This window comes from Daphnia pulicaria, unplaced genomic scaffold (assembly GCF_021234035.1).
Source record: "Daphnia pulicaria isolate SC F1-1A unplaced genomic scaffold, SC_F0-13Bv2 h1tg000057l, whole genome shotgun sequence".
Classification (NCBI taxonomy): domain Eukaryota; kingdom Metazoa; phylum Arthropoda; class Branchiopoda; order Diplostraca; family Daphniidae; genus Daphnia; species Daphnia pulicaria.
In genome coordinates this window covers 277,243-303,957 of record NW_025804784.1, presented here as the reverse complement: position 1 = coordinate 303,957, position 26,715 = coordinate 277,243, and the positions used below count along the sequence as shown (strand labels likewise).

Sequence of the window (26,715 nt, the reverse complement as noted above, 5' to 3'; positions counted from 1 at the left end):
TTAGAGATAGGTTCAATGCATCTATAAGAATGATTCTGGATCAATTCCATTGAGAGTTTGTCAAATTTTATCGCGTTTTTTAATCGCAATGGTTACCAGTCCAAATTCGTAGATCAAAAATTTCAATGACATAGGGATAGGTTCAATTCATCTATAGGAATGATTCTGGATGAATTTCATTGCGAGTTTTTCAAAGTTGATCGCGCTTTTTATTTGCGATGGTTACCAGTCCAAATTCAAAGAACAAACATTTCTGTCACTTTGAAGTGATTTTCTATTCATCCATTGGGACTGGGAGGGTAAATTTTCATTTTTGAATGTCAACGGCCATATCACGTAGAACGCACCTGGTCTCGTCAGCTCCCAGAAGTTAAGTTACGTCGAGTCCCGTTAGTACTTGAAAGGGTGACCGCTTGGGAATACGGGATGTCGTTGGCGATGGATAGTTTGTTTTCAATAACAAATTTCTTGAAATTTTTTTTCAATCACGATGGTTACCAGTCCAATTTCGTAGATGAAACATTTCAATGCCTTAGAGATAGGTTCAATTCATCTATAAGAATGATTCTGGATCAATTCCATTGAGAGTTTGTCAAATTTTATCGCGTTATTAATCGCAATGGTTACCAGTCCAAATTCGTAGATCAAAAATTTCAATGACATAGGGATAGGTTCAATTCATCAATAGGAATGATTCTGGATGAATTTCATTGCGAGTTTTTCAAAGTTGATCGCGCTTTTTATTCGCGATGGTTACCAGTCCAAATTCAATGAACAAACATTTCTGTCACTTTGAAGTGATTTTCTATTCATCCATTGGGACTGGGAGGGTAAATTTTCATTTTTGAATGTCAACGGCTATATCACGTAGAACGCACCTGGTCTCGTCAGCTCCCAGAAGTTAAGTAACGTCGAGTCCCGTTAGTACTTGGAAGGGTGACCGCTTGGGAATACGGGATGTCGTTGGCGATGGATAGTTTGTTTTCAATAACAAATTTCTTGAAATTTTTTTTCAATCACGATGGTTACCAGTCCAATTTCGTAGATGAAACATTTCAATGCCTTAGAGATAGGTTCAATTCATCTATAAGAATGATTCTGGATCAATTCCATTGAGAGTTTGTCAAATTTTATCGCGTTATTAATCGCAATGGTTACCAGTCCAAATTCGTAGATCAAAAATTTCAATGACATAGGGATAGGTTCAATTCATCAATAGGAATGATTCTGGATGAATTTCATTGCGAGTTTTTCAAAGTTGATCGCGCTTTTTATTCGCGATGGTTACCAGTCCAAATTCAATGAACAAACATTTCTGTCACTTTGAAGTGATTTTCTATTCATCCATTGGGACTGGGAGGGTAAATTTTCATTTTTGAATGTCAACGGCTATATCACGTAGAACGCACCTGGTCTCGTCAGCTCCCAGAAGTTAAGTAACGTCGAGTCCCGTTAGTACTTGGAAGGGTGACCGCTTGGGAATACGGGATGTCGTTGGCGATGGATAGTTTGTTTTCAATAACAAATTTCTTGAAATTTTTTTTCAATCACGATGGTTACCAGTCCAATTTCGTAGATGAAACATTTCAATGCCTTAGAGATAGGTTCAATGCATCTATAAGAATGATTCTGGATCAATTCCATTGAGAAATTGTCAAATTTTATCGCGTTTTTTAATCGCAATGGTTACCAGTCCAAATTCGTAGATCAAAAATTTCAATGACATAGGGATAGGTTCAATTCATCTATAGGAATGATTCTGGATGAATTTCATTGCGAGTTTTTCAAAGTTGATCGCGCTTTTTATTTGCGATGGTTACCAGTCCAAATTCAAAGAACAAACATTTCTGTCACTTTGAAGTGATTTTCTATTCATCCATTGGGACTGGGAGGGTAAATTTTCATTTTTGAATGTCAACGGCCATATCACGTAGAACGCACCTGGTCTCGTCAGCTCCCAGAAGTTAAGTTACGTCGAGTCCCGTTAGTACTTGAAAGGGTGACCGCTTGGGAATACGGGATGTCGTTGGCGATGGATAGTTTGTTTTCAATAACAAATTTCTTGAAATTTTTTTTCAATCACGATGGTTACCAGTCCAATTTCGTAGATGAAACATTTCAATGCCTTAGAGATAGGTTCAATTCATCTATAAGAATGATTCTGGATCAATTCCATTGAGAGTTTGTCAAATTTTATCGCGTTATTAATCGCAATGGTTACCAGTCCAAATTCGTAGATCAAAAATTTCAATGACATAGGGATAGGTTCAATTCATCAATAGGAATGATTCTGGATGAATTTCATTGCGAGTTTTTCAAAGTTGATCGCGCTTTTTATTCGCGATGGTTACCAGTCCAAATTCAATGAACAAACATTTCTGTCACTTTGAAGTGATTTTCTATTCATCCATTGGGACTGGGAGGGTAAATTTTCATTTTTGAATGTCAACGGCCATATCACGTAGAACGCACCTGGTCTCGTCAGCTCCCAGAAGTTAAGTAACGTCGAGTCCCGTTAGTACTTGGAAGGGTGACCGCTTGGGAATACGGGATGTCGTTGGCGATGGATAGTTTGTTTTCAATAACAAATTTCTTGAAATTTTTTTTCAATCACGATGGTTACCAGTCCAATTTCGTAGATGAAACATTTCAATGCCTTAGAGATAGGTTCAATGCATCTATAAGAATGATTCTGGATCAATTCCATTGAGAGTTTGTCAAATTTTATCGCGTTTTTTAATCGCAATGGTTACCAGTCCAAATTCGTAGATCAAAAATTTCAATGACATAGGGATAGGTTCAATTCATCTATAGGAATGATTCTGGATGAATTTCATTGCGAGTTTTTCAAAGTTGATCGCGCTTTTTATTTGCGATGGTTACCAGTCCAAATTCAAAGAACAAACATTTCTGTCACTTTGAAGTGATTTTCTATTCATCCATTGGGACTGGGAGGGTAAATTTTCATTTTTGAATGTCAACGGCCATATCACGTAGAACGCACCTGGTCTCGTCAGCTCCCAGAAGTTAAGTTACGTCGAGTCCCGTTAGTACTTGAAAGGGTGACCGCTTGGGAATACGGGATGTCGTTGGCGATGGATAGTTTGTTTTCAATAACAAATTTCTTGACATTTTTTTTCAATAACGATGGTTACTAGTCCAATTTCGTAGATGAAACATTTCAATGCCTTAGAGATAGGTTCAATGCATCTATAAGAATGATTCTGGATCAATTCCATTGAGAAATTGTCAAATTTTATCGCGTTTTTTAATCGCAATGGTTACCAGTCCAAATTCGTAGATCAAAAATTTCAATGACATAGGGATAGGTTCAATTCATCTATAGGAATGATTCTGGATGAATTTCATTGCGAGTTTTTCAAAGTTGATCGCGCTTTTTATTCGCGATGGTTACCAGTCCAAATTCAATGAACAAACATTTCTGTCACTTTGAAGTGATTTTCTATTCATCCATTGGGACTGGGAGGGTAAATTTTCATTTTTGAATGTCAACGGCCATATCACGTAGAACGCACCTGGTCTCGTCAGCTCCCAGAAGTTAAGTAACGTCGAGTCCCGTTAGTACTTGGAAGGGTGACCGCTTGGGAATACGGGATGTCGTTGGCGATGGATAGTTTGTTTTCAATAACAAATTTCTTGACATTTTTTTTCAATCACGATGGTTACCAGTCCAATTTCGTAGATGAAACATTTCAATGCCTTAGAGATAGGTTCAATGCATCTATAAGAATGATTCTGGATCAATTCCATTGAGAGTTTGTCAAATTTTATCGCGTTTTTTAATCGCAATGGTTACCAGTCCAAATTCGTAGATCAAAAATTTCAATGACATAGGGATAGGTTCAATTCATCTATAGGAATGATTCTGGATGAATTTCATTGCGAGTTTTTCAAAGTTGATCGCGCTTTTTATTTGCGATGGTTACCAGTCAAAATTCAAAGAACAAACATTTCTGTCACTTTGAAGTGATTTTCTATTCATCCATTGGGACTGGGAGGGTAAATTTTCATTTTTGAATGTCAACGGCCATATCACGTAGAACGCACCTGGTCTCGTCAGCTCCCAGAAGTTAAGTTACGTCGAGTCCCGTTAGTACTTGGAATACCGCTTGGGAATACGGGATGTCGTTGGCGATGGATAGTTTGTTTTCAATAACAAATTTCTTGAAATTTTTTTTCAATCACGATGGTTACCAGTCCAATTTCGTAGATGAAACATTTCAATGCCTTAGAGATAGGTTCAATGCATCTATAAGAATGATTCTGGATCAATTCCATTGAGAGTTTGTCAAATTTTATCGCGTTTTTTAATCGCAATGGTTACCAGTCCAAATTCGTAGATCAAAAATTTCAATGACATAGGGATAGGTTCAATTCATCTATAGGAATGATTCTGGATGAATTTCATTGCGAGTTTTTCAAAGTTGATCGCGCTTTTTATTTGCGATGGTTACCAGTCAAAATTCAAAGAACAAACATTTCTGTCACTTTGAAGTGATTTTCTATTCATCCATTGGGACTGGGAGGGTAAATTTTCATTTTTGAATGTCAACGGCCATATCACGTAGAACGCACCTGGTCTCGTCAGCTCCCAGAAGTTAAGTTACGTCGAGTCCCGTTAGTACTTGAAAGGGTGACCGCTTGGGAATACGGGATTTCGTTGGCGATGGATAGTTTGTTTTCAATAACAAATTTCTTGAAATTTTTTTTCAATCTTGATGGTTACCAGTCCAATTTCGTAGATGAAACATTTCAATGCCTTAGAGATAGGTTCAATTCATCTATAAGAATGATTCTGGATCAATTCCATTGAGAGTTTGTCAAATTTTATCGCGTTATTAATCGCAATGGTTACCAGTCCAAATTCGTAGATCAAAAATTTCAATGACATAGGGATAGGTTCAATTCATCAATAGGAATGATTCTGGATGAATTTCATTGCGAGTTTTTCAAAGTTGATCGCGCTTTTTATTCGCGATGGTTACCAGTCCAAATTCAATGAACAAACATTTCTGTCACTTTGAAGTGATTTTCTATTCATCCATTGGGACTGGGAGGGTAAATTTTCATTTTTGAATGTCAACGGCCATATCACGTAGAACGCACCTGGTCTCGTCAGCTCCCAGAAGTTAAGTTACGTCGAGTCCCGTTAGTACTTGGAAGGGTGACCGCTTGGGAATACGGGATGTCGTTGGCGATGGATAGTTTGTTTTCAATAACAAATTTCTTGAAATTTTTTTTCAATCACGATGGTTACCAGTCCAATTTCGTAGATGAAACATTTCAATGCCTTAGAGATAGGTTCAATGCATCTATAAGAATGATTCTGGATCAATTCCATTGAGAGTTTGTCAAATTTTATCGCGTTTTTTAATCGCAATGGTTACCAGTCCAAATTCGTAGATCAAAAATTTCAATGACATAGGGATAGGTTCAATTCATCTATAGGAATGATTCTGGATGAATTTCATTGCGAGTTTTTCAAAGTTGATCGCGCTTTTTATTTGCGATGGTTACCAGTCCAAATTCAAAGAACAAACATTTCTGTCACTTTGAAGTGATTTTCTATTCATCCATTGGGACTGGGAGGGTAAATTTTCATTTTTTAATGTCAACGGCCATATCACGTAGAACGCATCTGGTCTCGTCAGCTCCCAGAAGTTAAGTTACGTCGAGTCCCGTTAGTACTTGGAAGGGTGACCGCTTGGGAATACGGGATGTCGTTGGCGATGGATATTTTGTTTTCAATAACAAATTTCTTGAAATTTTTTTTCAATCACGATGGTTACCAGTCCAATTTCGTAGATGAAACATTTCAATGCCTTAGATATAGGTTCAATTCATCTATAAGAATGATTCTGGATCAATTCCATTGAGAGTTTGTCAAATTTTATCGCGTTATTAATCGCAATGGTTACCAGTCCAAATTCGTAGATCAAAAATTTCAATGACATAGGGATAGGTTCAATTCATCAATAGGAATGATTCTGGATGAATTTCATTGCGAGTTTTTCAAAGTTGATCGCGCTTTTTATTCGCGATGGTTACCAGTCCAAATTCAATGAACAAACATTTCTGTCACTTTGAAGTGATTTTCTATTCATCCATTGGGACTGGGAGGGTAAATTTTCATTTTTGAATGTCAACGGCCATATCACGTAGAACGCACCTGGTCTCGTCAGCTCCCAGAAGTTAAGTTACGTCGAGTCCCGTTAGTACTTGGAAGGGTGACCGCTTGGGAATACGGGATGTCGTTGGCGATGGATAGTTTGTTTTCAATAACAAATTTCTTGAAATTTTTTTTCAATCACGATGGTTACCAGTCCAATTTCGTAGATGAAACATTTCAATGCCTTAGAGATAGGTTCAATTCATCTATAAGAATGATTCTGGATCAATTCCATTGAGAGTTTGTCAAATTTTATCGCGTTATTAATCGTGATGGTTACCAGTCCAAATTCGTAGATCAAAAATTTCAATGACATAGGGATAGGTTCAATTCATCTATAGGAATGATTCTGGATGAATTTCATTGCGAGTTTTTCAAAGTTGATCGCGCTTTTTATTCGCGATGGTTACCAGTCCAAATTCAATGAACAAACATTTCTGTCACTTTGAAGTGATTTTCTATTCATCCATTGGGACTGGGAGGGTAAATTTTCATTTTTGAATGTCAACGGCCATATCACGTAGAACGCACCTGGTCTCGTCAGCTCCCAGAAGTTAAGTTACGTCGAGTCCCGTTAGTACTTGAAAGGGTGACCGCTTGGGAATACGGGATGTCGTTGGCGATGGATAGTTTGTTTTCAATAACAAATTTCTTGAAATTTTTTTTCAATCACGATGGTTACCAGTCCAATTTCGTAGATGAAACATTTCAATGCCTTAGAGATAGGTTCAATTCATCTATAAGAATGATTCTGGATCAATTCCATTGAGAGTTTGTCAAATTTTATCGCGTTATTAATCGCAATGGTTACCAGTCCAAATTCGTAGATCAAAAATTTCAATGACATAGGGATAGGTTCAATTCATCAATAGGAATGATTCTGGATGAATTTCATTGCGAGTTTTTCAAAGTTGATCGCGCTTTTTATTCGCGATGGTTACCAGTCCAAATTCAATGAACAAACATTTCTGTCACTTTGAAGTGATTTTCTATTCATCCATTGGGACTGGGAGGGTAAATTTTCATTTTTGAATGTCAACGGCCATATCACGTAGAACGCACCTGGTCTCGTCAGCTCCCAGAAGTTAAGTTACGTCGAGTCCCGTTAGTACTTGGAAGGGTGATCGCTTGGGAATACGGGATGTCGTTGGCGATGGATAGTTTGTTTTCAATAACAAATTTCTTGAAATTTTTTTTCAATCACGATGGTTACCAGTCCAATTTCGTAGATGAAACATTTCAATGCCTTAGAGATAGGTTCAATGCATCTATAAGAATGATTCTGGATCAATTCCATTGAGAGTTTGTCAAATTTTATCGCGTTTTTTAATCGCAATGGTTACCAGTCCAAATTCGTAGATCAAAAATTTCAATGACATAGGGATAGGTTCAATTCATCTATAGGAATGATTCTGGATGAATTTCATTGCGAGTTTTTCAAAGTTGATCGCGCTTTTTATTTGCGATGGTTACCAGTCCAAATTCAAAGAACAAACATTTCTGTCACTTTGAAGTGATTTTCTATTCATCCATTGGGACTGGGAGGGTAAATTTTCATTTTTGAATGTCAACGGCCATATCACGTAGAACGCACCTGGTCTCGTCAGCTCCCAGAAGTTAAGTTACGTCGAGTCCCGTTAGTACTTGGAAGGGTGATCGCTTGGGAATACGGGATGTCGTTGGCGATGGATAGTTTGTTTTCAATAACAAATTTCTTGAAATTTTTTTTCAATCACGATGGTTACCAGTCCAATTTCGTAGATGAAACATTTCAATGCCTTAGAGATAGGTTCAATGCATCTATAAGAATGATTCTGGATCAATTCCATTGAGAGTTTGTCAAATTTTATCGCGTTTTTTAATCGCAATGGTTACCAGTCCAAATTCGTAGATCAAAAATTTCAATGACATAGGGATAGGTTCAATTCATCTATAGGAATGATTCTGGATGAATTTCATTGCGAGTTTTTCAAAGTTGATCGCGCTTTTTATTTGCGATGGTTACCAGTCCAAATTCAAAGAACAAACATTTCTGTCACTTTGAAGTGATTTTCTATTCATCCATTGGGACTGGGAGGGTAAATTTTCATTTTTGAATGTCAACGGCCATATCACGTAGAACGCACCTGGTCTCGTCAGCTCCCAGAAGTTAAGTTACGTCGAGTCCCGTTAGTACTTGGAAGGGTGACCGCTTGGGAATACGGGATGTCGTTGGCGATGGATAGTTTGTTTTCAATAACAAATTTCTTGAAATTTTTTTTCAATCACGATGGTTACCAGTCCAATTTCGTAGATGAAACATTTCAATGCCTTAGATATAGGTTCAATTCATCTATAAGAATGATTCTGGATCAATTCCATTGAGAGTTTGTCAAATTTTATCGCGTTATTAATCGCAATGGTTACCAGTCCAAATTCGTAGATCAAAAATTTCAATGACATAGGGATAGGTTCAATTCATCAATAGGAATGATTCTGGATGAATTTCATTGCGAGTTTTTCAAAGTTGATCGCGCTTTTTATTCGCGATGGTTACCAGTCCAAATTCAATGAACAAACATTTCTGTCACTTTGAAGTGATTTTCTATTCATCCATTGGGATTGGGAGGGTAAATTTTCATTTTTGAATGTCAACGGCCATATCACGTAGAACGCACCTGGTCTCGTCAGCTCCCAGAAGTTAAGTTACGTCGAGTCCCGTTAGTACTTGGAAGGGTGATCGCTTGGGAATACGGGATGTCGTTGGCGATGGATAGTTTGTTTTCAATAACAAATTTCTTGAAATTTTTTTTCAATCACGATGGTTACCAGTCCAATTTCGTAGATGAAACATTTCAATGCCTTGGAGATAGGTTCAATGCATCTATAAGAATGATTCTGGATCAATTCCATTGAGAGTTTGTCAAATTTTATCGCGTTTTTTAATCGCAATGGTTACCAGTCCAAATTCGTAGATCAAAAATTTCAATGACATAGGGATAGGTTCAATTCATCTATAGGAATGATTCTGGATGAATTTCATTGCGAGTTTTTCAAAGTTGATCGCGCTTTTTATTCGCGATGGTTACCAGTCCAAATTCAATGAACAAACATTTCTGTCACTTTGAAGTGATTTTCTATTCATCCATTGGGACTGGGAGGGTAAATTTTCATTTTTGAATGTCAACGGCCATATCACGTAGAACGCACCTGGTCTCGTCAGCTCCCAGAAGTTAAGTTACGTCGAGTCCCGTTAGTACTTGGAAGGGTGACCGCTTGGGAATACGGGATGTCGTTGGCGATGGATAGTTTGTTTTCAATAACAAATTTCTTGAAATTTTTTTTCAATCACGATGGTTACCAGTCCAATTTCGTAGATGAAACATTTCAATGCCTTAGAGATAGGTTCAATTCATCTATAAGAATGATTCTGGATCAATTCCATTGAGAGTTTGTCAAATTTTATCGCGTTATTAATCGTGATGGTTACCAGTCCAAATTCGTAGATCAAAAATTTCAATGACATAGGGATAGGTTCAATTCATCTATAGGAATGATTCTGGATGAATTTCATTGCGAGTTTTTCAAAGTTGATCGCGCTTTTTATTCGCGATGGTTACCAGTCCAAATTCAATGAACAAACATTTCTGTCACTTTGAAGTGATTTTCTATTCATCCATTGGGACTGGGAGGGTAAATTTTCATTTTTGAATGTCAACGGCCATATCACGTAGAACGCACCTGGTCTCGTCAGCTCCCAGAAGTTAAGTTACGTCGAGTCCCGTTAGTACTTGAAAGGGTTACCGCTTGGGAATACGGGATGTCGTTGGCGATGGATAGTTTGTTTTCAATAACAAATTTCTTGAAATTTTTTTTCAATCACGATGGTTACCAGTCCAATTTCGTAGATGAAACATTTCAATGCCTTAGAGATAGGTTCAATTCATCTATAAGAATGATTCTGGATCAATTCCATTGAGAGTTTGTCAAATTTTATCGCGTTATTAATCGCAATGGTTACCAGTCCAAATTCGTAGATCAAAAATTTCAATGACATAGGGATAGGTTCAATTCATCAATAGGAATGATTCTGGATGAATTTCATTGCGAGTTTTTCAAAGTTGATCGCGCTTTTTATTCGCGATTGTTACCAGTCCAAATTCAATGAACAAACATTTCTGTCACTTTGAAGTGATTTTCTATTCATCCATTGGGACTGGGAGGGTAAATTTTCATTTTTGAATGTCAACGGCCATATCACGTAGAACGCACCTGGTCTCGTCAGCTCCCAGAAGTTAAGTTACGTCGAGTCCCGTTAGTACTTGGAAGGGTGATCGCTTGGGAATACGGGATGTCGTTGGCGATGGATAGTTTGTTTTCAATAACAAATTTCTTGAAATTTTTTTTCAATCACGATGGTTACCAGTCCAATTTCGTAGATGAAACATTTCAATGCCTTAGAGATAGGTTCAATTCATCTATAAGAATGATTCTGGATCAATTCCATTGAGAGTTTGTCAAATTTTATCGCGTTATTAATCGTGATGGTTACCAGTCCAAATTCGTAGATCAAAAATTTCAATGACATAGGGATAGGTTCAATTCATCTATAGGAATGATTCTGGATGAATTTCATTGCGAGTTTTTCAAAGTTGATCGCGCTTTTTATTCGCGATGGTTACCAGTCCAAATTCAATGAACAAACATTTCTGTCACTTTGAAGTGATTTTCTATTCATCCATTGGGACTGGGAGGGTAAATTTTCATTTTTGAATGTCAACGGCCATATCACGTAGAACGCACCTGGTCTCGTCAGCTCCCAGAAGTTAAGTTACGTCGAGTCCCGTTAGTACTTGAAAGGGTTACCGCTTGGGAATACGGGATGTCGTTGGCGATGGATAGTTTGTTTTCAATAACAAATTTCTTGAAATTTTTTTTCAATCACGATGGTTACCAGTCCAATTTCGTAGATGAAACATTTCAATGCCTTAGAGATAGGTTCAATTCATCTATAAGAATGATTCTGGATCAATTCCATTGAGAGTTTGTCAAATTTTATCGCGTTATTAATCGCAATGGTTACCAGTCCAAATTCGTAGATCAAAAATTTCAATGACATAGGGATAGGTTCAATTCATCAATAGGAATGATTCTGGATGAATTTCATTGCGAGTTTTTCAAAGTTGATCGCGCTTTTTATTCGCGATTGTTACCAGTCCAAATTCAATGAACAAACATTTCTGTCACTTTGAAGTGATTTTCTATTCATCCATTGGGACTGGGAGGGTAAATTTTCATTTTTGAATGTCAACGGCCATATCACGTAGAACGCACCTGGTCTCGTCAGCTCCCAGAAGTTAAGTTACGTCGAGTCCCGTTAGTACTTGGAAGGGTGATCGCTTGGGAATACGGGATGTCGTTGGCGATGGATAGTTTGTTTTCAATAACAAATTTCTTGAAATTTTTTTTCAATCACGATGGTTACCAGTCCAATTTCGTAGATGAAACATTTCAATGCCTTAGAGATAGGTTCAATGCATCTATAAGAATGATTCTGGATCAATTCCATTGAGAGTTTGTCAAATTTTATCGCGTTTTTTAATCGCAATGGTTACCAGTCCAAATTCGTAGATCAAAAATTTCAATGACATAGGGATAGGTTCAATTCATCTATAGGAATGATTCTGGATGAATTTCATTGCGAGTTTTTCAAAGTTGATCGCGCTTTTTATTCGCGATGGTTACCAGTCCAAATTCAATGAACAAACATTTCTGTCACTTTGAAGTGATTTTCTATTCATCCATTGGGACTGGGAGGGTAAATTTTCATTTTTGAATGTCAACGGCCATATCACGTAGAACGCACCTGGTCTCGTCAGCTCCCAGAAGTTAAGTTACGTCGAGTCCCGTTAGTACTTGGAAGGGTGACCGCTTGGGAATACGGGATGTCGTTGGCGATGGATAGTTTGTTTTCAATAACAAATTTCTTGAAATTTTTTTTCAATCACGATGGTTACCAGTCCAATTTCGTAGATGAAACATTTCAATGCCTTAGATATAGGTTCAATTCATCTATAAGAATGATTCTGGATCAATTCCATTGAGAGTTTGTCAAATTTTATCGCGTTATTAATCGCAATGGTTACCAGTCCAAATTCGTAGATCAAAAATTTCAATGACATAGGGATAGGTTCAATTCATCAATAGGAATGATTCTGGATGAATTTCATTGCGAGTTTTTCAAAGTTGATCGCGCTTTTTATTCGCGATGGTTACCAGTCCAAATTCAATGAACAAACATTTCTGTCACTTTGAAGTGATTTTCTATTCATCCATTGGGACTGGGAGGGTAAATTTTCATTTTTGAATGTCAACGGCCATATCACGTAGAACGCACCTGGTCTCGTCAGCTCCCAGAAGTTAAGTAACGTCGAGTCCCGTTAGTACTTGGAAGGGTGATCGCTTGGGAATACGGGATGTCGTTGGCGATGGATAGTTTGTTTTCAATAACAAATTTCTTGAAATTTTTTTTCAATCACGATGGTTACCAGTCCAATTTCGTAGATGAAACATTTCAATGCCTTAGAGATAGGTTCAATGCATCTATAAGAATGATTCTGGATCAATTCCATTGAGAGTTTGTCAAATTTTATCGCGTTTTTTAATCGCAATGGTTACCAGTCCAAATTCGTAGATCAAAAATTTCAATGACATAGGGATAGGTTCAATTCATCTATAGGAATGATTCTGGATGAATTTCATTGCGAGTTTTTCAAAGTTGATCGCGCTTTTTATTTGCGATGGTTACCAGTCCAAATTCAAAGAACAAACATTTCTGTCACTTTGAAGTGATTTTCTATTCATCCATTGGGACTGGGAGGGTAAATTTTCATTTTTGAATGTCAACGGCCATATCACGTAGAACGCACCTGGTCTCGTCAGCTCCCAGAAGTTAAGTTACGTCGAGTCCCGTTAGTACTTGGAAGGGTGACCGCTTGGGAATACGGGATGTCGTTGGCGATGGATAGTTTGTTTTCAATAACAAATTTCTTGAAATTTTTTTTCAATCACGATGGTTACCAGTGCAATTTCGTAGATGAAACATTTCAATGCCTTAGAGATAGGTTCAATGCATCTATAAGAATGATTCTGGATCAATTCCATTGAGAGTTTGTCAAATTTTATCGCGTTTTTTAATCGCAATGGTTACCAGTCCAAATTCGTAGATCAAAAATTTCAATGACATAGGGATAGGTTCAATTCATCTATAGGAATGATTCTGGATGAATTTCATTGCGAGTTTTTCAAAGTTGATCGCGCTTTTTATTTGCGATGGTTACCAGTCCAAATTCAAAGAACAAACATTTCTGTCACTTTGAAGTGATTTTCTATTCATCCATTGGGAATGGGAGGGTAAATTTTCATTTTTGAATGTCAACGGCCATATCACGTAGAACGCACCTGGTCTCGTCAGCTCCCAGAAGTTAAGTTACGTCGAGTCCCGTTAGTACTTGGAAGGGTGACCGCTTGGGAATACGGGATGTCGTTGGCGATGGATAGTTTGTTTTCAATAACAAATTTCTTGAAATTTTTTTTCAATCACGATGGTTACCAGTCCAATTTCGTAGATGAAACATTTCAATGCCTTAGAGATAGGTTCAATGCATCTATAAGAATGATTCTGGATCAATTCCATTGAGAGTTTGTCAAATTTTATCGCGTTTTTTAATCGCAATGGTTACCAGTCCAAATTCGTAGATCAAAAATTTCAATGACATAGGGATAGGTTCAATTCATCTATAGGAATGATTCTGGATGAATTTCATTGCGAGTTTTTCAAAGTTGATCGCGCTTTTTATTTGCGATGGTTACCAGTCCAAATTCAAAGAACAAACATTTCTGTCACTTTGAAGTGATTTTCTATTCATCCATTGGGACTGGGAGGGTAAATTTTCATTTTTGAATGTCAACGGCCATATCACGTAGAACGCATCTGGTCTCGTCAGCTCCCAGAAGTTAAGTTACGTCGAGTCCCGTTAGTACTTGGAAGGGTGACCGCTTGGGAATACGGGATGTCGTTGGCGATGGATAGTTTGTTTTCAATAACAAATTTCTTGAAATTTTTTTTCAATCACGATGGTTACCAGTCCAATTTCGTAGATGAAACATTTCAATGCCTTAGATATAGGTTCAATTCATCTATAAGAATGATTCTGGATCAATTCCATTGAGAGTTTGTCAAATTTTATCGCGTTATTAATCGCAATGGTTACCAGTCCAAATTCGTAGATCAAAAATTTCAATGACATAGGGATAGGTTCAATTCATCTATAGGAATGATTCTGGATGAATTTCATTGCGAGTTTTTCAAAGTTGATCGCGCTTTTTATTTGCGATGGTTACCAGTCCAAATTCAAAGAACAAACATTTCTGTCACTTTGAAGTGATTTTCTATTCATCCATTGGGAATGGGAGGGTAAATTTTCATTTTTGAATGTCAACGGCCATATCACGTAGAACGCACCTGGTCTCGTCAGCTCCCAGAAGTTAAGTTACGTCGAGTCCCGTTAGTACTTGGAAGGGTGACCGCTTGGGAATACGGGATGTCGTTGGCGATGGATAGTTTGTTTTCAATAACAAATTTCTTGAAATTTTTTTTCAATCACGATGGTTACCAGTCCAATTTCGTAGATGAAACATTTCAATGCCTTAGAGATAGGTTCAATGCATCTATAAGAATGATTCTGGATCAATTCCATTGAGAGTTTGTCAAATTTTATCGCGTTTTTTAATCGCAATGGTTACCAGTCCAAATTCGTAGATCAAAAATTTCAATGACATAGGGATAGGTTCAATTCATCTATAGGAATGATTCTGGATGAATTTCATTGCGAGTTTTTCAAAGTTGATCGCGCTTTTTATTTGCGATGGTTACCAGTCCAAATTCAAAGAACAAACATTTCTGTCACTTTGAAGTGATTTTCTATTCATCCATTGGGACTGGGAGGGTAAATTTTCATTTTTGAATGTCAACGGCCATATCACGTAGAACGCATCTGGTCTCGTCAGCTCCCAGAAGTTAAGTTACGTCGAGTCCCGTTAGTACTTGGAAGGGTGACCGCTTGGGAATACGGGATGTCGTTGGCGATGGATAGTTTGTTTTCAATAACAAATTTCTTGAAATTTTTTTTCAATCACGATGGTTACCAGTCCAATTTCGTAGATGAAACATTTCAATGCCTTAGATATAGGTTCAATTCATCTATAAGAATGATTCTGGATCAATTCCATTGAGAGTTTGTCAAATTTTATCGCGTTATTAATCGCAATGGTTACCAGTCCAAATTCGTAGATCAAAAATTTCAATGACATAGGGATAGGTTCAATTCATCAATAGGAATGATTCTGGATGAATTTCATTGCGAGTTTTTCAAAGTTGATCGCGCTTTTTATTCGCGATGGTTACCAGTCCAAATTCAATGAACAAACATTTCTGTCACTTTGAAGTGATTTTCTATTCATCCATTGGGACTGGTAGGTAAATTTTCATTTTTGAATGTCAACGGCCATATCACGTAGAACGCACCTGGTCTCGTCAGCTCCCAGAAGTTAAGTTACGTCGAGTCCCGTTAGTACTTGGAAGGGTGACCGCTTGGGAATACGGGATGTCGTTGGCGATGGATAGTTTGTTTTCAATAACAAATTTCTTGAAATTTTTTTTCAATCACGATGGTTACCAGTGCAATTTCGTAGATGAAACATTTCAATGCCTTAGAGATAGGTTCAATGCATCTATAAGAATGATTCTGGATCAATTCCATTGAGAGTTTGTCAAATTTTATCGCGTTTTTTAATCGCAATGGTTACCAGTCCAAATTCGTAGATCAAAAATTTCAATGACATAGGGATAGGTTCAATTCATCTATAGGAATGATTCTGGATGAATTTCATTGCGAGTTTTTCAAAGTTGATCGCGCTTTTTATTTGCGATGGTTACCAGTCCAAATTCAAAGAACAAATATTTCTGTCACTTTGAAGTGATTTTCTATTCATCCATTGGGACTGGGAGGGTAAATTTTCATTTTTGAATGTCAACGGCCATATCACGTAGAACGCACCTGGTCTCGTCAGCTCCCAGAAGTTAAGTTACGTCGAGTCCCGTTAGTACTTGGAAGGGTGACCGCTTGGGAATACGGGATGTCGTTGGCGATGGATAGTTTGTTTTCAATAACAAATTTCTTGAAATTTTTTTTCAATCACGATGGTTACCAGTCCAATTTCGTAGATGAAACATTTCAATGCCTTAGAGATAGGTTCAATGCATCTATAAGAATGATTCTGGATCAATTCCATTGAGAGTTTGTCAAATTTTATCGCGTTTTTTAATCGCAATGGTTACCAGTCCAAATTCGTAGATCAAAAATTTCAATGACATAGGGATAGGTTCAATTCATCTATAGGAATGATTCTGGATGAATTTCATTGCGAGTTTTTCAAAGTTGATCGCGCTTTTTATTTGCGATGGTTACCAGTCCAAATTCAAAGAACAAACATTTCTGTCACTTTGAAGTGATTTTCTATTCATCCATTGGGAATGGGAGGGTAAATTTTCATTTTTGAATGTCAACGGCCATATCACGTAGAACGCACCTGGTCTCGTCAGCTCCCAGAAGTTAAGTTACGTCGAGTCCCGTTAGTACTTGGAAGGGTGACCGCTTGGGAATACGGGATGTCGTTGGCGATGGATAGTTTGTTTTCAATAACAAATTTCTTGAAATTTTTTTTCAATCACGATGGTTACCAGTCCAATTTCGTAGATGAAACATTTCAATGCCTTAGAGATAGGTTCAATGCATCTATAAGAATGATTCTGGATCAATTCCATTGAGAGTTTGTCAAATTTTATCGCGTTTTTTAATCGCAATGGTTACCAGTCCAAATTCGTAGATCAAAAATTTCAATGACATAGGGATAGGTTCAATTCATCTATAGGAATGATTCTGGATGAATTTCATTGCGAGTTTTTCAAAGTTGATCGCGCTTTTTATTTGCGATGGTTACCAGTCCAAATTCAAAGAACAAACATTTCTGTCACTTTGAAGTGATTTTCTATTCATCCATTGGGACTGGGAGGGTAAATTTTCATTTTTGAATGTCAACGGCCATATCACGTAGAACGCATCTGGTCTCGTCAGCTCCCAGAAGTTAAGTTACGTCGAGTCCCGTTAGTACTTGGAAGGGTGACCGCTTGGGAATACGGGATGTCGTTGGCGATGGATAGTTTGTTTTCAATAACAAATTTCTTGAAATTTTTTTTCAATCACGATGGTTACCAGTCCAATTTCGTAGATGAAACATTTCAATGCCTTAGATATAGGTTCAATTCATCTATAAGAATGATTCTGGATCAATTCCATTGAGAGTTTGTCAAATTTTATCGCGTTATTAATCGCAATGGTTACCAGTCCAAATTCGTAGATCAAAAATTTCAATGACATAGGGATAGGTTCAATTCATCAATAGGAATGATTCTGGATGAATTTCATTGCGAGTTTTTCAAAGTTGATCGCGCTTTTTATTCGCGATGGTTACCAGTCCAAATTCAATGAACAAACATTTCTGTCACTTTGAAGTGATTTTCTATTCATCCATTGGGACTGGGAGGGTAAATTTTCATTTTTGAATGTCAACGGCCATATCACGTAGAACGCACCTGGTCTCGTCAGCTCCCAGAAGTTAAGTTACGTCGAGTCCCGTTAGTACTTGGAAGGGTGACCGCTTGGGAATACGGGATGTCGTTGGCGATGGATAGTTTGTTTTCAATAACAAATTTCTTGAATTTTTTTTTCAATCACGATGGTTACCAGTGCAATTTCGTAGATGAAACATTTCAATGCCTTAGAGATAGGTTCAATGCATCTATAAGAATGATTCTGGATCAATTCCATTGAGAGTTTGTCAAATTTTATCGCGTTTTTTAATCGCAATGGTTACCAGTCCAAATTCGTAGATCAAAAATTTCAATGACATAGGGATAGGTTCAATTCATCTATAGGAATGATTCTGGATGAATTTCATTGCGAGTTTTTCAAAGTTGATCGCGCTTTTTATTTGCGATGGTTACCAGTCCAAATTCAAAGAACAAATATTTCTGTCACTTTGAAGTGATTTTCTATTCATCCATTGGGACTGGGAGGGTAAATTTTCATTTTTGAATGTCAACGGCCATATCACGTAGAACGCACCTGGTCTCGTCAGCTCCCAGAAGTTAAGTTACGTCGAGTCCCGTTAGTACTTGGAAGGGTGACCGCTTGGGAATACGGGATGTCGTTGGCGATGGATAGTTTGTTTTCAATAACAAATTTCTTGAAATTTTTTTTCAATCACGATGGTTACCAGTCCAATTTCGTAGATGAAACATTTCAATGCCTTAGAGATAGGTTCAATGCATCTATAAGAATGATTCTGGATCAATTCCATTGAGAGTTTGTCAAATTTTATCGCGTTTTTTAATCGCAATGGTTACCAGTCCAAATTCGTAGATCAAAAATTTCAATGACATAGGGATAGGTTCAATTCATCTATAGGAATGATTCTGGATGAATTTCATTGCGAGTTTTTCAAAGTTGATCGCGCTTTTTATTTGCGATGGTTACCAGTCCAAATTCAAAGAACAAACATTTCTGTCACTTTGAAGTGATTTTCTATTCATCCATTGGGACTGGGAGGGTAAATTTTCATTTTTGAATGTCAACGGCCATATCACGTAGAACGCACCTGGTCTCGTCAGCTCCCAGAAGTTAACTAACGTCGAGTCCCGTTAGTACTTGGAAGGGTGATCGCTTGGGAATACGGGATGTCGTTGGCGATGGATAGTTTGTTTTCAATAACAAATTTCTTGAAATTTTTTTTCAATCACGATGGTTACCAGTCCAATTTCGTAGATGAAACATTTCAATGCCTTAGAGATAGGTTCAATGCATCTATAAGAATGATTCTGGATCAATTCCATTGAGAGTTTGTCAAATTTTATCGCGTTTTTTAATCGCAATGGTTACCAGTCCAAATTCGTAGATCAAAAATTTCAATGACATAGGGATAGGTTCAATTCATCTATAGGAATGATTCTGGATGAATTTCATTGCGAGTTTTTCAAAGTTGATCGCGCTTTTTATTTGCGATGGTTACCAGTCCAAATTCAAAGAACAAACATTTCTGTCACTTTGAAGTGATTTTCTATTCATCCATTGGGACTGGGAGAGTAAATTTTCATTTTTGAATGTCAACGGCCATATCACGTAGAACGCACCTGGTCTCGTCAGCTCCCAGAAGTTAAGTTACGTCGAGTCCCGTTAGTACTTGGAAGGGTGACCGCTTGGGAATACGGGATGTCGTTGGCGATGGATAGTTTGTTTTCAATAACAAATTTCTTGAAATTTTTTTTCAATCACGATGGTTACCAGTCCAATTTCGTAGATGAAACATTTCAATGCCTTAGAGATAGGTTCAATGCATCTATAAGAATGATTCTGGATCAATTCCATTGAGAGTTTGTCAAATTTTATCGCGTTTTTTAATCGCAATGGTTACCAGTCCAAATTCGTAGATCAAAAATTTCAATGACATAGGGATAGGTTCAATTCATCTATAGGAATGATTCTGGATGAATTTCATTGCGAGTTTTTCAAAGTTGATCGCGCTTTTTATTTGCGATGGTTACCAGTCCAAATTCAAAGAACAAACATTTCTGTCACTTTGAAGTGATTTTCTATTCATCCATTGGGACTGGGAGAGTAAATTTTCATTTTTGAATGTCAACGGCCATATCACGTAGAACGCACCTGGTCTCGTCAGCTCCCAGAAGTTAAGTTACGTCGAGTCCCGTTAGTACTTGGAAGGGTGACCGCTTGGGAATACGGGATGTCGTTGGCGATGGATAGTTTGTTTTCAATAACAAATTTCTTGAAATTTTTTTTCAATCACGATGGTTACCAGTCCAATTTCGTAGATGAAACATTTCAATGCCTTAGAGATAGGTTCAATGCATCTATAAGAATGATTCTGGATCAATTCCATTGAGAGTTTGTCAAATTTTATCGCGTTTTTTAATCGCAATGGTTACCAGTCCAAATTCGTAGATCAAAAATTTCAATGACATAGGGATAGGTTCAATTCATCTATAGGAATGATTCTGGATGAATTTCATTGCGAGTTTTTCAAAGTTGATCGCGCTTTTTATTTGCGATGGTTACCAGTCCAAATTCAAAGAACAAACATTTCTGTCACTTTGAAGTGATTTTCTATTCATCCATTGGGACTGGGAGGGTAAATTTTCATTTTTGAATGTCAACGGCCATATCACGTAGAACGCACCTGGTCTCGTCAGCTCCCAGAAGTTAAGTTACGTCGAGTCCCGTTAGTACTTGGAAGGGTGACCGCTTGGGAATACGGGATGTCGTTGGCGATGGATAGTTTGTTTTCAATAACAAATTTCTTGACATTTTTTTTCAATCACGATGGTTACCAGTCCAATTTCGTAGATGAAACATTTCAATGCCTTAGAGATAGGTTCAATTCATCTATAAGAATGATTCTGGATCAATTCCATTGAGAGTTTGTCAAATTTTATCGCGTTATTAATCGTGATGGTTACCAGTCCAAATTCGTAGATCAAAAATTTCAATGACATAGGGATAGGTTCAATTCATCTATAGGAATGATTCTGGATGAATTTCATTGCGAGTTTTTCAAAGTTGATCGCGCTTTTTATTCGCGATGGTTACCAGTCAAAATTCAATGAACAAACATTTCTGTCACTTTGAAGTGATTTTCTATTCATCCATTGGGACTGGGAGGGTAAATTTTCATTTTTGAATGTCAACGGCCATATCACGTAGAACGCACCTGGTCTCGTCAGCTCCCAGAAGTTAAGTTACGTCGAGTCCCGTTAGTACTTGGAAGGGTGACCGCTTGGGAATACGGGATGTCGTTGGCGATGGATAGTTTGTTTTCAATAACAAATTTCTTGACATTTTTTTTCAATCACGATGGTTACCAGTCCAATTTCGTAGATGAAACATTTCAATGCCTTAGAGATAGGTTCAATTCATCTATAAGAATGATTCTGGATCAATTCCATTGAGAGTTTGTCAAATTTTATCGCGTTTTTTAATCGCAATGGTTACCAGTCCAAATTCGTAGATCAAAAATTTCAATGACATAGGCATAGGTTCAATTCATCTATAGGAATGATTCTGGATGAATTTCATTGCGAGATTTTCAAAGTTGATCGCGCTTTTTATTCGCGATGGTTACCAGTCAAAATTCAATGAACAAACATTTCTGTCACTTTGAAGTGATTTTCTATTCATCCATTGGGACTGGGAGGGTAAATTTTCATTTTTGAATGTCAACGGCCATATCACGTAGAACGCACCTGGTCTCGTCAGCTCCCAGAAGTTAAGTTACGTCGAGTCCCGTTAGTACTTGGAAGGGTGACCGCTTGGGAATACGGGATGTCGTTGGCGATGGATAGTTTGTTTTCAATAACAAATTTCTTGACATTTTTTTTCAATCACGATGGTTACCAGTCCAATTTCGTAGATGAAACATTTCAATGCCTTAGAGATAGGTTCAATTCATCTATAAGAATGATTCTGGATCAATTCCATTGAGAGTTTGTCAAATTTTATCGCGTTTTTTAATCGCAATGGTTACCAGTCCAAATTCGTAGATCAAAAATTTCAATGACATAGGGATAGGTTCAATTCATCTATAGGAATGATTCTGGATGAATTTCATTGCGAGATTTTCAAAGTTGATCGCGCTTTTTATTCGCGATGGTTACCAGTCAAAATTCAATGAACAAACATTTCTGTCACTTTGAAGTGATTTTCTATTCATCCATTGGGACTGGGAGGGTAAATTTTCATTTTTGAATGTCAACGGCCATATCACGTAGAACGCACCTGGTCTCGTCAGCTCCCAGAAGTTAAGTTACGTCGAGTCCCGTTAGTACTTGGAAGGGTGACCGCTTGGGAATACGGGATGTCGTTGGCGATGGATAGTTTGTTTTCAATAACAAATTTCTTGACATTTTTTTTTCAATCACGATGGTTACCAGTCCAATTTCGTAGATGAAACATTTCAATGCCTTAGAGATAGGTTCAATTCATCTATAAGAATGATTCTGGATCAATTCCATTGAGAGTTTGTCAAATTTTATCGCGTTATTAATCGTGATGGTTACCAGTCCAAATTCGTAGATCAAAAATTTCAATGACATAGGGATAGGTTCAATTCATCTATAGGAATGATTCTGGATGAATTTCATTGCGAGTTTTTCAAAGTTGATCGCGCTTTTTATTCGCGATGGTTACCAGTCAAAATTCAATAAACAAACATTTCTGTCACTTTGAAGTGATTTTCTATTCATCCATTGGGACTGGGAGGGTAAATTTTCATTTTTGAATGTCAACGGCCATATCACGTAGAACGCACCTGGTCTCGTCAGCTCCCAGAAGTTAAGTTACGTCGAGTCCCGTTAGTACTTGGAAGGGTGACCGCTTGGGAATACGGGATGTCGTTGGCGATGGATAGTTTGTTTTCAATAACAAATTTCTTGACATTTTTTTTCAATCACGATGGTTACCAGTCCAATTTCGTAGATGAAACATTTCAATGCCTTAGAGATAGGTTCAATTCATCTATAAGAATGATTCTGGATCAATTCCATTGAGAGTTTGTCAAATTTTATCGCGTTTTTTAATCGCAATGGTTACCAGTCCAAATTCGTAGATCAAAAATTTCAATGACATAGGGATAGGTTCAATTCATCTATAGGAATGATTCTGGATGAATTTCATTGCGAGATTTTCAAAGTTGATCGCGCTTTTTATTCGCGATGGTTACCAGTCAAAATTCAATGAACAAACATTTCTGTCACTTTGAAGTGATTTTCTATTCATCCATTGGGACTGGGAGGGTAAATTTTCATTTTTGAATGTCAACGGCCATATCACGTAGAACGCACCTGGTCTCGTCAGCTCCCAGAAGTTAAGTTACGTCGAGTCCCGTTAGTACTTGGAAGGGTGACCGCTTGGGAATACGGGATGTCGTTGGCGATGGATAGTTTGTTTTCAATAACAAATTTCTTGACATTTTTTTTCAATCACGATGGTTACCAGTCCAATTTCGTAGATGAAACATTTCAATGCCTTAGAGATAGGTTCAATTCATCTATAAGAATGATTCTGGATCAATTCCATTGAGAGTTTGTCAAATTTTATCGCGTTATTAATCGTGATGGTTACCAGTCCAAATTCGTAGATCAAAAATTTCAATGACATAGGGATAGGTTCAATTCATCTATAGGAATGATTCTGGATGAATTTCATTGTGAGTTTTTCAAAGTTGATCGCGCTTTTTATTCGCGATGGTTACCAGTCCAAATTCAATGAACAAACATTTCTGTCACTTTGAAGTGATTTTCTATTCATCCATTGGGACTGGGAGGGTAAATTTTAATTTTTGAATGTCAACGGCCATATCACGTAGAACGCACCTGGTCTCGTCAGCTCCCAGAAGTTAAGTTACGTCGAGTCCCGTTAGTACTTGGAAGGGTGACCGCTTGGGAATACGGGATGTCGTTGGCGATGGATAGTTTGTTTTCAATAACAAATTTCTTGACATTTTTTTTCAATCACGATGGTTACCAGTCCAATTTCGTAGATGAAACATTTCAATGCCTTAGAGATAGGTTCAATTCATCTATAAGAATGATTCTGGATCAATTCCATTGAGAGTTTGTCAAATTTTATCGCGTTTTTTAATCGCAATGGTTACCAGTCCAAATTCGTAGATCAAAAATTTCAATGACATAGGGATAGGTTCAATTCATCTATAGGAATGATTCTGGATGAATTTCATTGCGAGATTTTGAAAGTTGATCGCGCTTTTTATTCGCGATGGTTACCAGTCAAAATTCAATGAACAAACATTTCTGTCACTTTGAAGTGATTTTCTATTCATCCATTGGGACTGGGAGGGTAAATTTTCATTTTTGAATGTCAACGGCCATATCACGTAGAACGCACCTGGTCTCGTCAGCTCCCAGAAGTTAAGTTACGTCGAGTCCCGTTAGTACTTGGAAGGGTGACCGCTTGGGAATACGGGATGTCGTTGGCGATGGATAGTTTGTTTTCAATAACAAATTTCTTGACATTTTTTTTCAATCACGATGGTTACCAGTCCAATTTCGTAGATGAAACATTTCAATGCCTTAGAGATAGGTTCAATTCATCTATAAGAATGATTCTGGATCAATTCCATTGAGAGTTTGTCAAATTTTATCGCGTTATTAATCGTGATGGTTACCAGTCCAAATTCGTAGATCAAAAATTTCAATGACATAGGGATAGGTTCAATTCATCTATAGGAATGATTCTGGATGAATTTCATTGTGAGTTTTTCAAAGTTGATCGCGCTTTTTATTCGCGATGGTTACCAGTCCAAATTCAATGAACAAACATTTCTGTCACTTTGAAGTGATTTTCTATTCATCCATTGGGACTGGGAGGGTAAATTTTAATTTTTGAATGTCAACGGCCATATCACGTAGAACGCACCTGGTCTCGTCAGCTCCCAGAAGTTAAGTTACGTCGAGTCCCGTTAGTACTTGGAAGGGTGACCGCTTGGGAATACGGGATGTCGTTGGCGATGGATAGTTTGTTTTCAATAACAAATTTCTTGACATTTTTTTTCAATCACGATGGTTACCAGTCCAATTTCGTAGATGAAACATTTCAATGCCTTAGAGATAGGTTCAATTCATCTATAAGAATGATTCTGGATCAATTCCATTGAGAGTTTGTCAAATTTTATCGCGTTATTAATCGTGATGGTTACCAGTCCAAATTCGTAGATCAAAAATTTCAATGACATAGGGATAGGTTCAATTCATCTATAGGAATGATTCTGGATGAATTTCATTGCGAGTTTTTCAAAGTTGATCGCGCTTTTTATTGGCGATGGTTACCAGTCCAAATTCAATGAACAAACATTTCTGTCACTTTGAAGTGATTTTCTATTCATCCATTGGGAATGGGAGGGTAAATTTTCATTTTTGAATGTCAACGGCCATATCACGTAGAACGCACCTGGTCTCGTCAGCTCCCAGAAGTTAAGTTACGTCGAGTCCCGTTAGTACTTGGAAGGGTGACCGCTTGGGAATACGGGATGTCGTTGGCGATGGATAGTTTGTTTTCAATAACAAATTTCTTGACATTTTTTTTCAATCACGATGGTTACCAGTCCAATTTCGTAGATGAAACATTTCAATGCCTTAGAGATAGGTTCAATTCATCTATAAGAATGATTCTGGATCAATTCCATTGAGAGTTTGTCAAATTTTATCGCGTTTTTTAATCGCAATGGTTACCAGTCCAAATTCGTAGATCAAAAATTTCAATGACATAGGGATAGGTTCAATTCATCAATAGGAATGATTCTGGATGAATTTCATTGCGAGTTTTTCAAAGTTGATCGCGCTTTTTATTCGCGATGGTTACCAGTCCAAATTCAATGAACAAACATTTCTGTCACTTTGAAGTGATTTTCTATTCATCCATTGGGACTGGGAGGGTAAATTTTAATTTTTGAATGTCAACGGCCATATCACGTAGAACGCACCTGGTCTCGTCAGCTCCCAGAAGTTAAGTTACGTCGAGTCCCGTTAGTACTTGGAAGGGTGACCGCTTGGGAATACGGGATGTCGTTGGCGATGGATAGTTTGTTTTCAATAACAAATTTCTTGACATTTTTTTTCAATCACGATGGTTACCAGTCCAATTTCGTAGATGAAACATTTCAATGCCTTAGAGATAGGTTCAATTCATCTATAAGAATGATTCTGGATCAATTCCATTGAGAGTTTGTCAAATTTTATCGCGTTATTAATCGTGATGGTTACCAGTCCAAATTCGTAGATCAAAAATTTCAATGACATAGGGATAGGTTCAATTCATCTATAGGAATGATTCTGGATGAATTTCATTGCGAGTTTTTCAAAGTTGATCGCGCTTTTTATTGGCGATGGTTACCAGTCCAAATTCAATGAACAAACATTTCTGTCACTTTGAAGTGATTTTCTATTCATCCATTGGGAATGGGAGGGTAAATTTTCATTTTTGAATGTCAACGGCCATATCACGTAGAACGCACCTGGTCTCGTCAGCTCCCAGAAGTTAAGTTACGTCGAGTCCCGTTAGTACTTGGAAGGGTGACCGCTTGGGAATACGGGATGTCGTTGGCGATGGATAGTTTGTTTTCAATAACAAATTTCTTGACATTTTTTTTCAATCACGATGGTTACCAGTCCAATTTCGTAGATGAAACATTTCAATGCCTTAGAGATAGGTTCAATTCATCTATAAGAATGATTCTGGATCAATTCCATTGAGAGTTTGTCAAATTTTATCGCGTTATTAATCGTGATGGTTACCAGTCCAAATTCGTAGATCAAAAATTTCAATGACATAGGGATAGGT

General features: G+C 37.4%; 50 pseudogenes; all 50 read left to right on the top strand.

The window, feature by feature from the left end:
• The first annotated feature begins 319 nt into the window (after positions 1 to 319).
• On the top strand, positions 320 to 438 carry LOC124317516 (annotated as a pseudogene).
• A 412-nt stretch (positions 439 to 850) lies between these two features.
• LOC124317026 lies at positions 851 to 969 on the top strand (annotated as a pseudogene).
• Positions 970 to 1,381: 412 nt separating this feature from the next.
• Positions 1,382 to 1,500, top strand: LOC124317024 (annotated as a pseudogene).
• Positions 1,501 to 1,913: 413 nt separating this feature from the next.
• On the top strand, positions 1,914 to 2,032 carry LOC124317515 (annotated as a pseudogene).
• Positions 2,033 to 2,444: 412 nt separating this feature from the next.
• Positions 2,445 to 2,563, top strand: LOC124316975 (annotated as a pseudogene).
• A 413-nt stretch (positions 2,564 to 2,976) lies between these two features.
• Positions 2,977 to 3,095, top strand: LOC124317514 (annotated as a pseudogene).
• Positions 3,096 to 3,508: 413 nt separating this feature from the next.
• On the top strand, positions 3,509 to 3,627 carry LOC124316974 (annotated as a pseudogene).
• Positions 3,628 to 4,040: 413 nt separating this feature from the next.
• LOC124317087 lies at positions 4,041 to 4,155 on the top strand (annotated as a pseudogene).
• Positions 4,156 to 4,568: 413 nt separating this feature from the next.
• LOC124317049 lies at positions 4,569 to 4,687 on the top strand (annotated as a pseudogene).
• A 412-nt stretch (positions 4,688 to 5,099) lies between these two features.
• LOC124317377 lies at positions 5,100 to 5,218 on the top strand (annotated as a pseudogene).
• Positions 5,219 to 5,631: 413 nt separating this feature from the next.
• LOC124316987 lies at positions 5,632 to 5,750 on the top strand (annotated as a pseudogene).
• Positions 5,751 to 6,162: 412 nt separating this feature from the next.
• Positions 6,163 to 6,281, top strand: LOC124317376 (annotated as a pseudogene).
• Positions 6,282 to 6,693: 412 nt separating this feature from the next.
• LOC124317513 lies at positions 6,694 to 6,812 on the top strand (annotated as a pseudogene).
• A 412-nt stretch (positions 6,813 to 7,224) lies between these two features.
• On the top strand, positions 7,225 to 7,343 carry LOC124316900 (annotated as a pseudogene).
• A 413-nt stretch (positions 7,344 to 7,756) lies between these two features.
• On the top strand, positions 7,757 to 7,875 carry LOC124316899 (annotated as a pseudogene).
• Positions 7,876 to 8,288: 413 nt separating this feature from the next.
• LOC124317375 lies at positions 8,289 to 8,407 on the top strand (annotated as a pseudogene).
• Positions 8,408 to 8,819: 412 nt separating this feature from the next.
• On the top strand, positions 8,820 to 8,938 carry LOC124316897 (annotated as a pseudogene).
• A 413-nt stretch (positions 8,939 to 9,351) lies between these two features.
• LOC124317374 lies at positions 9,352 to 9,470 on the top strand (annotated as a pseudogene).
• Positions 9,471 to 9,882: 412 nt separating this feature from the next.
• LOC124317001 lies at positions 9,883 to 10,001 on the top strand (annotated as a pseudogene).
• Positions 10,002 to 10,413: 412 nt separating this feature from the next.
• On the top strand, positions 10,414 to 10,532 carry LOC124316896 (annotated as a pseudogene).
• Positions 10,533 to 10,944: 412 nt separating this feature from the next.
• On the top strand, positions 10,945 to 11,063 carry LOC124317000 (annotated as a pseudogene).
• A 412-nt stretch (positions 11,064 to 11,475) lies between these two features.
• LOC124316895 lies at positions 11,476 to 11,594 on the top strand (annotated as a pseudogene).
• A 413-nt stretch (positions 11,595 to 12,007) lies between these two features.
• Positions 12,008 to 12,126, top strand: LOC124317372 (annotated as a pseudogene).
• A 412-nt stretch (positions 12,127 to 12,538) lies between these two features.
• On the top strand, positions 12,539 to 12,657 carry LOC124317045 (annotated as a pseudogene).
• A 413-nt stretch (positions 12,658 to 13,070) lies between these two features.
• LOC124317371 lies at positions 13,071 to 13,189 on the top strand (annotated as a pseudogene).
• A 413-nt stretch (positions 13,190 to 13,602) lies between these two features.
• LOC124317369 lies at positions 13,603 to 13,721 on the top strand (annotated as a pseudogene).
• Positions 13,722 to 14,134: 413 nt separating this feature from the next.
• LOC124316986 lies at positions 14,135 to 14,253 on the top strand (annotated as a pseudogene).
• A 412-nt stretch (positions 14,254 to 14,665) lies between these two features.
• LOC124317368 lies at positions 14,666 to 14,784 on the top strand (annotated as a pseudogene).
• A 413-nt stretch (positions 14,785 to 15,197) lies between these two features.
• Positions 15,198 to 15,316, top strand: LOC124316985 (annotated as a pseudogene).
• Positions 15,317 to 15,727: 411 nt separating this feature from the next.
• Positions 15,728 to 15,846, top strand: LOC124317366 (annotated as a pseudogene).
• A 413-nt stretch (positions 15,847 to 16,259) lies between these two features.
• On the top strand, positions 16,260 to 16,378 carry LOC124317365 (annotated as a pseudogene).
• Positions 16,379 to 16,791: 413 nt separating this feature from the next.
• LOC124317364 lies at positions 16,792 to 16,910 on the top strand (annotated as a pseudogene).
• Positions 16,911 to 17,323: 413 nt separating this feature from the next.
• LOC124316984 lies at positions 17,324 to 17,442 on the top strand (annotated as a pseudogene).
• A 412-nt stretch (positions 17,443 to 17,854) lies between these two features.
• Positions 17,855 to 17,973, top strand: LOC124317363 (annotated as a pseudogene).
• A 413-nt stretch (positions 17,974 to 18,386) lies between these two features.
• On the top strand, positions 18,387 to 18,505 carry LOC124317362 (annotated as a pseudogene).
• Positions 18,506 to 18,918: 413 nt separating this feature from the next.
• Positions 18,919 to 19,037, top strand: LOC124317079 (annotated as a pseudogene).
• Positions 19,038 to 19,450: 413 nt separating this feature from the next.
• On the top strand, positions 19,451 to 19,569 carry LOC124317361 (annotated as a pseudogene).
• A 413-nt stretch (positions 19,570 to 19,982) lies between these two features.
• On the top strand, positions 19,983 to 20,101 carry LOC124317360 (annotated as a pseudogene).
• Positions 20,102 to 20,514: 413 nt separating this feature from the next.
• Positions 20,515 to 20,633, top strand: LOC124317359 (annotated as a pseudogene).
• A 412-nt stretch (positions 20,634 to 21,045) lies between these two features.
• Positions 21,046 to 21,164, top strand: LOC124317357 (annotated as a pseudogene).
• A 413-nt stretch (positions 21,165 to 21,577) lies between these two features.
• Positions 21,578 to 21,696, top strand: LOC124317356 (annotated as a pseudogene).
• Positions 21,697 to 22,109: 413 nt separating this feature from the next.
• On the top strand, positions 22,110 to 22,228 carry LOC124317355 (annotated as a pseudogene).
• Positions 22,229 to 22,641: 413 nt separating this feature from the next.
• On the top strand, positions 22,642 to 22,760 carry LOC124317354 (annotated as a pseudogene).
• Positions 22,761 to 23,173: 413 nt separating this feature from the next.
• Positions 23,174 to 23,292, top strand: LOC124317353 (annotated as a pseudogene).
• A 412-nt stretch (positions 23,293 to 23,704) lies between these two features.
• On the top strand, positions 23,705 to 23,823 carry LOC124317352 (annotated as a pseudogene).
• Positions 23,824 to 24,236: 413 nt separating this feature from the next.
• On the top strand, positions 24,237 to 24,355 carry LOC124317350 (annotated as a pseudogene).
• Positions 24,356 to 24,767: 412 nt separating this feature from the next.
• On the top strand, positions 24,768 to 24,886 carry LOC124317349 (annotated as a pseudogene).
• A 412-nt stretch (positions 24,887 to 25,298) lies between these two features.
• Positions 25,299 to 25,417, top strand: LOC124317348 (annotated as a pseudogene).
• Positions 25,418 to 25,830: 413 nt separating this feature from the next.
• On the top strand, positions 25,831 to 25,949 carry LOC124317347 (annotated as a pseudogene).
• Positions 25,950 to 26,361: 412 nt separating this feature from the next.
• LOC124317345 lies at positions 26,362 to 26,480 on the top strand (annotated as a pseudogene).
• The last annotated feature ends 235 nt before the right edge of the window (positions 26,481 to 26,715 follow it).